Raw genomic sequence first — 12,445 nt, forward strand, 5'->3', positions numbered from 1 at the left:
TTATAGCGGGGGTTTGTTTAGATTCAGTGATGTACAGGCTATAGCGGATGAGTGTACTAGTGGATGCGAGTCATGAATCCGGTCGGAAGGTGTTTACTGGCCGTGAGCTACCCTTGGTGCACAAATATCGTTCCGACGATAACTTTTGATCCGCCCGTCAGATCGTGGCGATTCTTATATTGATTCGGGGGTACTCGGGAAGATTCATCGCGCGATGACAGCCCTGGCAGTCATCCGGCTTCCCGACATGCTCGGATCGTCCATCCGGTGTCATCTAGCAGGATTTTTTCGCACTTTCATTTAAACGGACTTCGTACGACAATGCGAGTGGAAACTCTTTATTACTTTGACAATGGAGAGGCATGCTGGGTGCGATCATACCAGCACAAATGCACTGGATCCCATCAGAACTCCGAAGTTAAGCGTGCTTGGGCGAGAGTAGTACTAGGATGGGTGACCTCCTGGGAAGTCCTCGTGTTGCACCCCTGTCACTTTTTTCGGCTATCTACCACTTTTTTCGAACAATCTTTCGGTTCTGGAACATCGATGCGAACTGAAACGCACGTTTAGTGCGTCGCCTCCTACGTTTCGGTTCGGATCTTTTTATTTTCTTCCGGATGGTGAATTCAAAGACGTCCAGTCTTTATTATGGCGGGGTGATAGTGTCGTTTGATTCGATAAACGGAATTCGTTCTGACATTTCATTTGCGGTCAAATTATAGCGGGGGTTTGTTTAGATTCAGTGACGTACAGGCTATAGCGGATGAGTGTACTAGTGGATGCGAGTCATGAATCCGGTCGGAAGGTGTTTACTGGCCGTGAGCTACCCTTGGTGCACAAATATCGTTCCGACGATAACTTTTGATCCGCCCGTCAGATCGTGGCGATTCTTATATTGATTCGGGGGTACTCGGGAAGATTCATCGCGCGATGACAGCCCTGGCGGTCATCCGGCTTCCCGACATGCTCGGATCGTCCATCCGGTGTCATTTAGCAGGATTTTTTCGCACTTTCATTTAAACGGACTTCGTACGACAATGCGAGTGGAAACTCTTTATTACTTTGACAATGGAAAGGCATGCTGGGTGCGATCATACCAGCACAAATGCACTGGATCCCATCAGAACTCCGAAGTTAAGCGTGCTTGGGCGAGAGTAGTACTAGGATGGGTGACCTCCTGGGAAGTCCTCGTGTTGCACCCCTGTCACTTTTTTCGGCTATCTACCACTTTTTTCGAACAATCTTTCGGTTCTGGAACATCGATGCGAACTGAAACGCACGTTTAGTGCGTTGCCTCCTACGTTTCGGTTCGGATCTTTTTATTTTCTTCCGGATGGTGAATTCAAACACGTCCGGTCTTTATTATGGCGGGGTGATAGTGTCGTTTGATTCGATAAACGGAATTCGTTCTGACATTTCATTTGCGGTCAAATTATAGCGGGGGTTTGTTTAGATTCAGTGACGTACAGGCTATAGCGGATGAGTGTACTAGTGGATGCGAGTCATGAATCCGGTCGGAAGGTGTTTACTGGCCGTGAGCTACCCTTGGTGCACAAATATCGTTCCGACGATAACTTTTGATCCGCCCGTCAGATCGTGGCGATTCTTATATTGATTCGGGGGTACTCGGGAAGATTCATCGCGCGATGACAGCCCTGGCGGTCATCCGACTTCCCGACATGCTCGGATCGTCCATCCGGTGTCATCTAGCAGGATTTTTTCGCACTTTCATTTAAACGGACTTCGTACGACAATGCGAGTGGAAACTCTTTATTACTTTGACAATGGAGAGGCATGCTGGGTGCGATCATACCAGCACAAATGCACTGGATCCCATCAGAACTCCGAAGTTAAGCGTGCTTGGGCGAGAGTAGTACTAGGATGGGTGACCTCCTGGGAAGTCCTCGTGTTGCACCCCTGTCACTTTTTTCGGCTATCTACCACTTTTTTCGAAAAATCTTTCGGTTCTGGAACATCGATGCGAACTGAAACGCACGTTTAGTGCGTCGCCTCCTACGTTTCGGTTCGGATCTTTTTATTTTCTTCCGGATGGTGAATTCAAAGACGTCCGGTCTTTATTATGGCGGGGTGATAGTGTCGTTTGATTCGATAAACGGAATTCGTTCTGACATTTCATTTGCAGTCAAATTATAGAGGGGGTTTGTTTAGATTCAGTGACGTACAGGCTATAGCGGATGAGTGTACTAGTGGATGTGAGTCATGAATCCGGTCGGAAGGTGTTTACTGGCCGTGAGCTACCCTTGGTGCACAAATATCGTTCCGACGATAACTTTTGATCCGCCCGTCAGATCGTGGCGATTCTTATATTGATTCGGGGGTACTCGGGAAGATCCATCGCGCGATTACAGCTCTGGCGGTCATCCGGCTTCCCGACATGCTCGGATCGTCCATCCGGTGTCATCTAGCAGGATTTTTTCGCACTTTCATTTAAACGGACTTCGTACGACAATGCGAGTGGAAACTCTTTATTACTTTGACAATGGAGAGGCATGCTGGGTGCGATCATACCAGCACAAATGCACTGGATCCCATCAGAACTCCGAAGTTAAGCGTGCTTGGGCGAGAGTAGTACTAGGGTGGGTGACCTCCTGGGAAGTCCTCGTGTTGCACCCCTGTCACTTTTTTCGGCTATCTACCACTTTTTTCGAACAATCTTTCGGTTCTGGAACATCGATGCGAACTGAAACGCACGTTTAGTGCGTCGCCTCCTACGTTTCGGTTCGGATCTTTTTATTTTCTTCCGGATGGTGAATTCAAAGACGTCCGGTCTTTATTATGGCGGGGTGATAGTGTCGTTTGATTCGATAAACGGAATTCGTTCTGACATTTCATTTGCGGTCAAATTATAGCGGGGGTTTGTTTAGATTCAGTGATGTACAGGCTATAGCGGATGAGTGTACTAGTGGATGCGAGTCATGAATCCGGTCGGAAGGTGTTTACTGGCCGTGAGCTACCCTTGGTGCACAAATATCGTTCCGACGATAACTTTTGATCCGCCCGTCAGATCGTGGCGATTCTTATATTGATTCGGGGGTACTCGGGAAGATCCATCGCGCGATGACAGCCCTGGCAGTCATCCGGCATCCCGACATGCTCGGATCGTCCATCCGGTGTCATCTAGCAGGATTTTTTCGCACTTTCATTTAAACGGACTTCGTACGACAATGCGAGTGGAAACTCTTTATTACTTTGACAATGGAGAGGCATGCTGGGTGCGATCATACCAGCACAAATGCACTGGATCCCATCAGAACTCCGAAGTTAAGCGTGCTTGGGCGAGAGTAGTACTAGGATGGGTGACCTCCTGGGAAGTCCTCGTGTTGCACCCCTGTCACTTTTTTCGGCTATCTACCACTTTTTTCGAACAATCTTTCGGTTCTGGAACATCGATGCGAACTGAAACGCACGTTTAGTGCGTCGCCTCCTACGTTTCGGTTCGGATCTTATTATTTTCTTCCGGATGGTGAATTCAAAGACGTCCGGTCTTTATTATGGCGGGGTGATAGTGTCGTTTGATTCGATAAACGGAATTCGTTCTGACATTTCATTTGCGGTCAAATTATAGCGGGGGTTTGTTTAGATTCAGTGACGTACAGGCTATAGCGGATGAGTGTACTAGTGGATGCGAGTCATGAATCCGGTCGGAAGGTGTTTACTGGCCGTGAGCTACCCTTGGTGCACAAATATCGTTCCGACGATAACTTTTGATCCGCCCGTCAGATCGTGGCGATTCTTATATTGATTCGGGGGTACTCGGGAAGATTCATCGCGCGATGACAGCCCTGGCGGTCATCCGGCTTCCCGACATGCTCGGATCGTCCATCCGGTGTCATCTAGCAGGATTTTTTCGCACTTTCATTTAAACGGACTTCGTACGACAATGCGAGTGGAAACTCTTTATTACTTTGACAATGGAGAGGCATGCTGGGTGCGATCATACCAGCACAAATGCACTGGATCCCATCAGAACTCCGAAGTTAAGCGTGCTTGGGCGAGAGTAGTACTAGGATGGGTGACCTCCTGGGAAGTCCTCGTGTTGCACCCCTGTCACTTTTTTCGGCTATCTACCACTTTTTTCGAACAATCTTTCGGTTCTGGAACATCGATGCGAACTGAAACGCACGTTTAGTGCGTCGCCTCCTACGTTTCGGTTCGGATCTTTTTATTTTCTTCCGGATGGTGAATTCAAAGACGTCCGGTCTTTATTATGGCGAGGTGATAGTGTCGTTTGATTCGATAAACGGAATTCGTTCTGACATTTCATTTGCGGTCAAATTATAGCGGGGGTTTGTTTAGATTCAGTGACGTACAGGCTATAGCGGATGAGTGTACTAGTGGATGCGAGTCATGAATCCGGTCGGAAGGTGTTTACTGGCCGTGAGCTACCCTTGGTGCACAAATATCGTTCCGACGATAACTTTTGATCCGCCCGTCAGATCGTGGCGATTCTTATATTGATTCGGGGGTACTCGGGAAGATTCATCGCGCGATGACAGCCTTGGCGGTCATCCGGCTTCCCGACATGCTCGGATCGTCCATCCGGTGTCATCTAGCAGGATTTTTTCGCACTTTCATTTAAACGGACTTCGTACGACAATGCGAGTGGAAACTCTTTATTACTTTGACAATGGAGAGGCATGCTGGGTGCGATCATACCAGCACAAATGCACTGGATCCCATCAGAACTCCGAAGTTAAGCGTGCTTGGGCGAGAGTAGTACTAGGATGGGTGACCTCCTGGGAAGTCCTCGTGTTGCACCCCTGTCACTTTTTTCGGCTATCTACCACTTTTTTCGAACAATCTTTCGGTTCTGGAACATCGATGCGAACTGAAACGCACGTTTAGTGCGTCGCCTCCTACGTTTCGGTTCGGATCTTTTTATTTTCTTCCGGATGGTGAATTCAAAGACGTCCAGTCTTTATTATGGCGGGGTGATAGTGTCGTTTGATTCGATAAACGGAATTCGTTCTGACATTTCATTTGCGGTCAAATTATAGCGGGGGTTTGTTTAGATTCAGTGACGTACAGGCTATAGCGGATGAGTGTACTAGTGGATGCGAGTCATGAATCCGGTCGGAAGGTGTTTACTGGCCGTGAGCTACCCTTGGTGCACAAATATCGTTCCGACGATAACTTTTGATCCGCCCGTCAGATCGTGGCGATTCTTATATTGATTCGGGGGTACTCGGGAAGATTCATCGCGCGATGACAGCCCTGGCGGTCATCCGGCTTCCCGACATGCTCGGATCGTCCATCCGGTGTCATTTAGCAGGATTTTTTCGCACTTTCATTTAAACGGACTTCGTACGACAATGCGAGTGGAAACTCTTTATTACTTTGACAATGGAAAGGCATGCTGGGTGCGATCATACCAGCACAAATGCACTGGATCCCATCAGAACTCCGAAGTTAAGCGTGCTTGGGCGAGAGTAGTACTAGGATGGGTGACCTCCTGGGAAGTCCTCGTGTTGCACCCCTGTCACTTTTTTCGGCTATCTACCACTTTTTTCGAACAATCTTTCGGTTCTGGAACATCGATGCGAACTGAAACGCACGTTTAGTGCGTTGCCTCCTACGTTTCGGTTCGGATCTTTTTATTTTCTTCCGGATGGTGAATTCAAACACGTCCGGTCTTTATTATGGCGGGGTGATAGTGTCGTTTGATTCGATAAACGGAATTCGTTCTGACATTTCATTTGCGGTCAAATTATAGCGGGGGTTTGTTTAGATTCAGTGACGTACAGGCTATAGCGGATGAGTGTACTAGTGGATGCGAGTCATGAATCCGGTCGGAAGGTGTTTACTGGCCGTGAGCTACCCTTGGTGCACAAATATCGTTCCGACGATAACTTTTGATCCGCCCGTCAGATCGTGGCGATTCTTATATTGATTCGGGGGTACTCGGGAAGATTCATCGCGCGATGACAGCCCTGGCGGTCATCCGACTTCCCGACATGCTCGGATCGTCCATCCGGTGTCATCTAGCAGGATTTTTTCGCACTTTCATTTAAACGGACTTCGTACGACAATGCGAGTGGAAACTCTTTATTACTTTGACAATGGAGAGGCATGCTGGGTGCGATCATACCAGCACAAATGCACTGGATCCCATCAGAACTCCGAAGTTAAGCGTGCTTGGGCGAGAGTAGTACTAGGATGGGTGACCTCCTGGGAAGTCCTCGTGTTGCACCCCTGTCACTTTTTTCGGCTATCTACCACTTTTTTCGAAAAATCTTTCGGTTCTGGAACATCGATGCGAACTGAAACGCACGTTTAGTGCGTCGCCTCCTACGTTTCGGTTCGGATCTTTTTATTTTCTTCCGGATGGTGAATTCAAAGACGTCCGGTCTTTATTATGGCGGGGTGATAGTGTCGTTTGATTCGATAAACGGAATTCGTTCTGACATTTCATTTGCAGTCAAATTATAGCGGGGGTTTGTTTAGATTCAGTGACGTACAGGCTATAGCGGATGAGTGTACTAGTGGATGTGAGTCATGAATCCGGTCGGAAGGTGTTTACTGGCCGTGAGCTACCCTTGGTGCACAAATATCGTTCCGACGATAACTTTTGATCCGCCCGTCAGATCGTGGCGATTCTTATATTGATTCGGGGGTACTCGGGAAGATCCATCGCGCGATTACAGCTCTGGCGGTCATCCGGCTTCCCGACATGCTCGGATCGTCCATCCGGTGTCATCTAGCAGGATTTTTTCGCACTTTCATTTAAACGGACTTCGTACGACAATGCGAGTGGAAACTCTTTATTACTTTGACAATGGAGAGGCATGCTGGGTGCGATCATACCAGCACAAATGCACTGGATCCCATCAGAACTCCGAAGTTAAGCGTGCTTGGGCGAGAGTAGTACTAGGGTGGGTGACCTCCTGGGAAGTCCTCGTGTTGCACCCCTGTCACTTTTTTCGGCTATCTACCACTTTTTTCGAACAATCTTTCGGTTCTGGAACATCGATGCGAACTGAAACGCACGTTTAGTGCGTCGCCTCCTACGTTTCGGTTCGGATCTTTTTATTTTCTTCCGGATGGTGAATTCAAAGACGTCCGGTCTTTATTATGGCGGGGTGATAGTGTCGTTTGATTCGATAAACGGAATTCGTTCTGACATTTCATTTGCGGTCAAATTATAGCGGGGGTTTGTTTAGATTCAGTGATGTACAGGCTATAGCGGATGAGTGTACTAGTGGATGCGAGTCATGAATCCGGTCGGAAGGTGTTTACTGGCCGTGAGCTACCCTTGGTGCACAAATATCGTTCCGACGATAACTTTTGATCCGCCCGTCAGATCGTGGCGATTCTTATATTGATTCGGGGGTACTCGGGAAGATTCATCGCGCGATGACAGCCCTGGCAGTCATCCGGCTTCCCGACATGCTCGGATCGTCCATCCGGTGTCATCTAGCAGGATTTTTTCGCACTTTCATTTAAACGGACTTCGTACGACAATGCGAGTGGAAACTCTTTATTACTTTGACAATGGAGAGGCATGCTGGGTGCGATCATACCAGCACAAATGCACTGGATCCCATCAGAACTCCGAAGTTAAGCGTGCTTGGGCGAGAGTAGTACTAGGATGGGTGACCTCCTGGGAAGTCCTCGTGTTGCACCCCTGTCACTTTTTTCGGCTATCTACCACTTTTTTCGAACAATCTTTCGGTTCTGGAACATCGATGCGAACTGAAACGCACGTTTAGTGCGTCGCCTCCTACGTTTCGGTTCGGATCTTATTATTTTCTTCCGGATGGTGAATTCAAAGACGTCCGGTCTTTATTATGGCGGGGTGATAGTGTCGTTTGATTCGATAAACGGAATTCGTTCTGACATTTCATTTGCGGTCAAATTATAGCGGGGGTTTGTTTAGATTCAGTGACGTACAGGCTATAGCGGATGAGTGTACTAGTGGATGCGAGTCATGAATCCGGTCGGAAGGTGTTTACTGGCCGTGAGCTACCCTTGGTGCACAAATATCGTTCCGACGATAACTTTTGATCCGCCCGTCAGATCGTGGCGATTCTTATATTGATTCGGGGGTACTCGGGAAGATTCATCGCGCGATGACAGCCCTGGCGGTCATCCGGCTTCCCGACATGCTCGGATCGTCCATCCGGTGTCATCTAGCAGGATTTTTTCGCACTTTCATTTAAACGGACTTCGTACGACAATGCGAGTGGAAACTCTTTATTACTTTGACAATGGAGAGGCATGCTGGGTGCGATCATACCAGCACAAATGCACTGGATCCCATCAGAACTCCGAAGTTAAGCGTGCTTGGGCGAGAGTAGTACTAGGATGGGTGACCTCCTGGGAAGTCCTCGTGTTGCACCCCTGTCACTTTTTTCGGCTATCTACCACTTTTTTCGAACAATCTTTCGGTTCTGGAACATCGATGCGAACTGAAACGCACGTTTAGTGCGTCGCCTCCTACGTTTCGGTTCGGATCTTTTTATTTTCTTCCGGATGGTGAATTCAAAGACGTCCGGTCTTTATTATGGCGAGGTGATAGTGTCGTTTGATTCGATAAACGGAATTCGTTCTGACATTTCATTTGCGGTCAAATTATAGCGGGGGTTTGTTTAGATTCAGTGACGTACAGGCTATAGCGGATGAGTGTACTAGTGGATGCGAGTCATGAATCCGGTCGGAAGGTGTTTACTGGCCGTGAGCTACCCTTGGTGCACAAATATCGTTCCGACGATAACTTTTGATCCGCCCGTCAGATCGTGGCGATTCTTATATTGATTCGGGGGTACTCGGGAAGATTCATCGCGCGATGACAGCCCTGGCGGTCATCCGGCTTCCCGACATGCTCGGATCGTCCATCCGGTGTCATCTAGCAGGATTTTTTCGCACTTTCATTTAAACGGACTTCGTACGACAATGCGAGTGGAAACTCTTTATTACTTTGACAATGGAAAGGCATGCTGGGTGCGATCATACCAGCACAAATGCACTGGATCCCATCAGAACTCCGAAGTTAAGCGTGCTTGGGCGAGAGTAGTACTAGGATGGGTGACCTCCTGGGAAGTCCTCGTGTTGCACCCCTGTCACTTTTTTCGGCTATCTACCACTTTTTTCGAACAATCTTTCGGTTCTGGAACATCGATGCGAACTGAAACGCACGTTTAGTGCGTCGCCTCCTACGTTTCGGTTCGGATCTTTTTATTTTCTTCCGGATGGTGAATTCAAACACGTCCGGTCTTTATTATGGCGGGGTGATAGTGTCGTTTGATTCGATAAACGGAATTCGTTCTGACATTTCATTTGCGGTCAAATTATAGCGGGGGTTTGTTTAGATTCAGTGACGTACAGGCTATAGCGGATGAGTGTACTAGTGGATGCGAGTCATGAATCCGGTCGGAAGGTGTTTACTGGCCGTGAGCTACCCTTGGTGCACAAATATCGTTCCGACGATAACTTTTGATCCGCCCGTCAGATCGTGGCGATTCTTATATTGATTCGGGGGTACTCGGGAAGATTCATCGCGCGATGACAGCCCTGGCGGTCATCCGACTTCCCGACATGCTCGGATCGTCCATCCGGTGTCATCTAGCAGGATTTTTTCGCACTTTCATTTAAACGGACTTCGTACGACAATGCGAGTGGAAACTCTTTATTACTTTGACAATGGAGAGGCATGCTGGGTGCGATCATACCAGCACAAATGCACTGGATCCCATCAGAACTCCGAAGTTAAGCGTGCTTGGGCGAGAGTAGTACTAGGATGGGTGACCTCCTGGGAAGTCCTCGTGTTGCACCCCTGTCACTTTTTTCGGCTATCTACCACTTTTTTCGAAAAATCTTTCGGTTCTGGAACATCGATGCGAACTGAAACGCACGTTTAGTGCGTCGCCTCCTACGTTTCGGTTCGGATCTTTTTATTTTCTTCCGGATGGTGAATTCAAAGACGTCCGGTCTTTATTATGGCGGGGTGATAGTGTCGTTTGATTCGATAAACGGAATTCGTTTTGACATTTCATTTGCAGTCAAATTATAGCGGGGGTTTGTTTAGATTCAGTGACGTACAGGCTATAGCGGATGAGTGTACTAGTGGATGTGAGTCATGAATCCGGTCGGAAGGTGTTTACTGGCCGTGAGCTACCCTTGGTGCACAAATATCGTTCCGACGATAACTTTTGATCCGCCCGTCAGATCGTGGCGATTCTTATATTGATTCGGGGGTACTCGGGAAGATCCATCGCGCGATTACAGCTCTGGCCGTCATCCGGCTTCCCGACATGCTCGGATCGTCCATCCGGTGTCATCTAGCAGGATTTTTTCGCACTTTCATTTAAACGGACTTCGTACGACAATGCGAGTGGAAACTCTTTATTACTTTGACAATGGAGAGGCATGCTGGGTGCGATCATACCAGCACAAATGCACTGTATCCCATCAGAACTCCGAAGTTAAGCGTGCTTGGGCGAGAGTAGTACTAGGGTGGGTGACCTCCTGGGAAGTCCTCGTGTTGCACCCCTGTCACTTTTTTCGGCTATCTACCACTTTTTTCGAACAATCTTTCGGTTCTGGAACATCGATGCGAACTGAAACGCACGTTTAGTGCGTCGCCTCCTACGTTTCGGTTCGGATCTTTTTATTTTCTTCCGGATGGTGAATTCAAAGACGTCCGGTCTTTATTATGGCGGGGTGATAGTGTCGTTTGATTCGATAAACGGAATTCGTTCTGACATTTCATTTGCGGTCAAATTATAGCGGGGGTTTGTTTAGATTCAGTGATGTACAGGCTATAGCGGATGAGTGTACTAGTGGATGCGAGTCATGAATCCGGTCGGAAGGTGTTTACTGGCCGTGAGCTACCCTTGGTGCACAAATATCGTTCCGACGATAACTTTTGATCCGCCCGTCAGATCGTGGCGATTCTTATATTGATTCGGGGGTACTCGGGAAGATTCATCGCGCGATGACAGCCCTGGCAGTCATCCGGCTTCCCGACATGCTCGGATCGTCCATCCGGTGTCATCTAGCAGGATTTTTTCGCACTTTCATTTAAACGGACTTCGTACGACAATGCGAGTGGAAACTCTTTATTACTTTGACAATGGAGAGGCATGCTGGGTGCGATCATACCAGCACAAATGCACTGGATCCCATCAGAACTCCGAAGTTAAGCGTGCTTGGGCGAGAGTAGTACTAGGATGGGTGACCTCCTGGGAAGTCCTCGTGTTGCACCCCTGTCACTTTTTTCGGCTATCTACCACTTTTTTCGAACAATCTTTCGGTTCTGGAACATCGATGCGAACTGAAACGCACGTTTAGTGCGTCGCCTCCTACGTTTCGGTTCGGATCTTTTTATTTTCTTCCGGATGGTGAATTCAAAGACGTCCGGTCTTTATTATGGCGGGGTGATAGTGTCGTTTGATTCGATAAACGGAATTCGTTCTGACATTTCATTTGCGGTCAAATTATAGCGGGGGTTTGTTTAGATTCAGTGACGTACAGGCTATAGCGGATGAGTGTACTAGTGGATGCGAGTCATGAATCCGGTCGGAAGGTGTTTACTGGCCGTGAGCTACCCTTGGTGCACAAATATCGTTCCGACGATAACTTTTGATCCGCCCGTCAGATCGTGGCGATTCTTATATTGATTCGGGGGTACTCGGGAAGATTCATCGCGCGATGACAGCCCTGGCGGTCATCCGGCTTCCCGACATGCTCGGATCGTCCATCCGGTGTCATCTAGCAGGATTTTTTCGCACTTTCATTTAAACGGACTTCGTACGACAATGCGAGTGGAAACTCTTTATTACTTTGACAATGGAGAGGCATGCTGGGTGCGATCATACCAGCACAAATGCACTGGATCCCATCAGAACTCCGAAGTTAAGCGTGCTTGGGCGAGAGTAGTACTAGGATGGGTGACCTCCTGGGAAGTCCTCGTGTTGCACCCCTGTCACTTTTTTCGGCTATCTACCACTTTTTTCGAACAATCTTTCGGTTCTGGAACATCGATGCGAACTGAAACGCACGTTTAGTGCGTCGCCTCCTACGTTTCGGTTCGGATCTTTTTATTTTCTTCCGGATGGTGAATTCAAAGACGTCCGGTCTTTATTATGGCGAGGTGATAGTGTCGTTTGATTCGATAAACGGAATTCGTTCTGACATTTCATTTGCGGTCAAATTATAGCGGGGGTTTGTTTAGATTCAGTGACGTACAGGCTATAGCGGATGAGTGTACTAGTGGATGCGAGTCATGAATCCGGTCGGAAGGTGTTTACTGGCCGTGAGCTACCCTTGGTGCACAAATATCGTTCCGACGATAACTTTTGATCCGCCCGTCAGATCGTGGCGATTCTTATATTGATTCGGGGGTACTCGGGAAGATTCATCGCGCGATGACAGCCCTGGCAGTCATCCGGCTTCCCGACATGCTCGGATCGTCCATCCGGTGTCA

General features: G+C 48.3%; 17 non-coding genes across 17 annotated transcripts; all 17 read left to right on the forward strand.

Moving 5' to 3' along the window:
- The first annotated feature begins 367 nt into the window (after positions 1–367).
- Positions 368–486, forward strand: LOC143870451 (5S ribosomal RNA). Its single transcript, XR_013245230.1, has one exon. It is a non-coding gene; the product is annotated as a 5S ribosomal RNA (ribosomal RNA).
- Positions 487–1,083: 597 nt separating this feature from the next.
- On the forward strand, positions 1,084–1,202 carry LOC143870452 (5S ribosomal RNA). Its single transcript, XR_013245231.1, has one exon. It is a non-coding gene; the product is annotated as a 5S ribosomal RNA (ribosomal RNA).
- Positions 1,203–1,799: 597 nt separating this feature from the next.
- On the forward strand, positions 1,800–1,918 carry LOC143870453 (5S ribosomal RNA). Its single transcript, XR_013245232.1, has one exon. It is a non-coding gene; the product is annotated as a 5S ribosomal RNA (ribosomal RNA).
- A 597-nt stretch (positions 1,919–2,515) lies between these two features.
- LOC143872903 (5S ribosomal RNA) lies at positions 2,516–2,634 on the forward strand. The gene has a single exon (XR_013247629.1). It is a non-coding gene; the product is annotated as a 5S ribosomal RNA (ribosomal RNA).
- A 597-nt stretch (positions 2,635–3,231) lies between these two features.
- On the forward strand, positions 3,232–3,350 carry LOC143870454 (5S ribosomal RNA). The gene has a single exon (XR_013245233.1). It is a non-coding gene; the product is annotated as a 5S ribosomal RNA (ribosomal RNA).
- Positions 3,351–3,947: 597 nt separating this feature from the next.
- LOC143870455 (5S ribosomal RNA) lies at positions 3,948–4,066 on the forward strand. Its single transcript, XR_013245234.1, has one exon. It is a non-coding gene; the product is annotated as a 5S ribosomal RNA (ribosomal RNA).
- A 597-nt stretch (positions 4,067–4,663) lies between these two features.
- Positions 4,664–4,782, forward strand: LOC143870456 (5S ribosomal RNA). Its single transcript, XR_013245235.1, has one exon. It is a non-coding gene; the product is annotated as a 5S ribosomal RNA (ribosomal RNA).
- Positions 4,783–5,379: 597 nt separating this feature from the next.
- LOC143870457 (5S ribosomal RNA) lies at positions 5,380–5,498 on the forward strand. Its single transcript, XR_013245236.1, has one exon. It is a non-coding gene; the product is annotated as a 5S ribosomal RNA (ribosomal RNA).
- A 597-nt stretch (positions 5,499–6,095) lies between these two features.
- Positions 6,096–6,214, forward strand: LOC143870458 (5S ribosomal RNA). Its single transcript, XR_013245237.1, has one exon. It is a non-coding gene; the product is annotated as a 5S ribosomal RNA (ribosomal RNA).
- A 597-nt stretch (positions 6,215–6,811) lies between these two features.
- Positions 6,812–6,930, forward strand: LOC143872904 (5S ribosomal RNA). Its single transcript, XR_013247630.1, has one exon. It is a non-coding gene; the product is annotated as a 5S ribosomal RNA (ribosomal RNA).
- A 597-nt stretch (positions 6,931–7,527) lies between these two features.
- LOC143870460 (5S ribosomal RNA) lies at positions 7,528–7,646 on the forward strand. Its single transcript, XR_013245239.1, has one exon. It is a non-coding gene; the product is annotated as a 5S ribosomal RNA (ribosomal RNA).
- A 597-nt stretch (positions 7,647–8,243) lies between these two features.
- On the forward strand, positions 8,244–8,362 carry LOC143870461 (5S ribosomal RNA). Its single transcript, XR_013245240.1, has one exon. It is a non-coding gene; the product is annotated as a 5S ribosomal RNA (ribosomal RNA).
- Positions 8,363–8,959: 597 nt separating this feature from the next.
- On the forward strand, positions 8,960–9,078 carry LOC143870462 (5S ribosomal RNA). Its single transcript, XR_013245241.1, has one exon. It is a non-coding gene; the product is annotated as a 5S ribosomal RNA (ribosomal RNA).
- Positions 9,079–9,675: 597 nt separating this feature from the next.
- On the forward strand, positions 9,676–9,794 carry LOC143870463 (5S ribosomal RNA). The gene has a single exon (XR_013245242.1). It is a non-coding gene; the product is annotated as a 5S ribosomal RNA (ribosomal RNA).
- Positions 9,795–10,391: 597 nt separating this feature from the next.
- On the forward strand, positions 10,392–10,510 carry LOC143874583 (5S ribosomal RNA). Its single transcript, XR_013249259.1, has one exon. It is a non-coding gene; the product is annotated as a 5S ribosomal RNA (ribosomal RNA).
- A 597-nt stretch (positions 10,511–11,107) lies between these two features.
- LOC143870465 (5S ribosomal RNA) lies at positions 11,108–11,226 on the forward strand. Its single transcript, XR_013245243.1, has one exon. It is a non-coding gene; the product is annotated as a 5S ribosomal RNA (ribosomal RNA).
- A 597-nt stretch (positions 11,227–11,823) lies between these two features.
- On the forward strand, positions 11,824–11,942 carry LOC143870466 (5S ribosomal RNA). The gene has a single exon (XR_013245244.1). It is a non-coding gene; the product is annotated as a 5S ribosomal RNA (ribosomal RNA).
- The last annotated feature ends 503 nt before the right edge of the window (positions 11,943–12,445 follow it).

This window comes from Tasmannia lanceolata, unplaced genomic scaffold, assembly GCF_043159265.1.
Source record: "Tasmannia lanceolata isolate RefF3 unplaced genomic scaffold, GAP_Taslan_0.1 ptg000003l, whole genome shotgun sequence".
In the NCBI taxonomy this organism is placed as follows: Eukaryota; Viridiplantae; Streptophyta; class Magnoliopsida; order Canellales; family Winteraceae; genus Tasmannia; species Tasmannia lanceolata.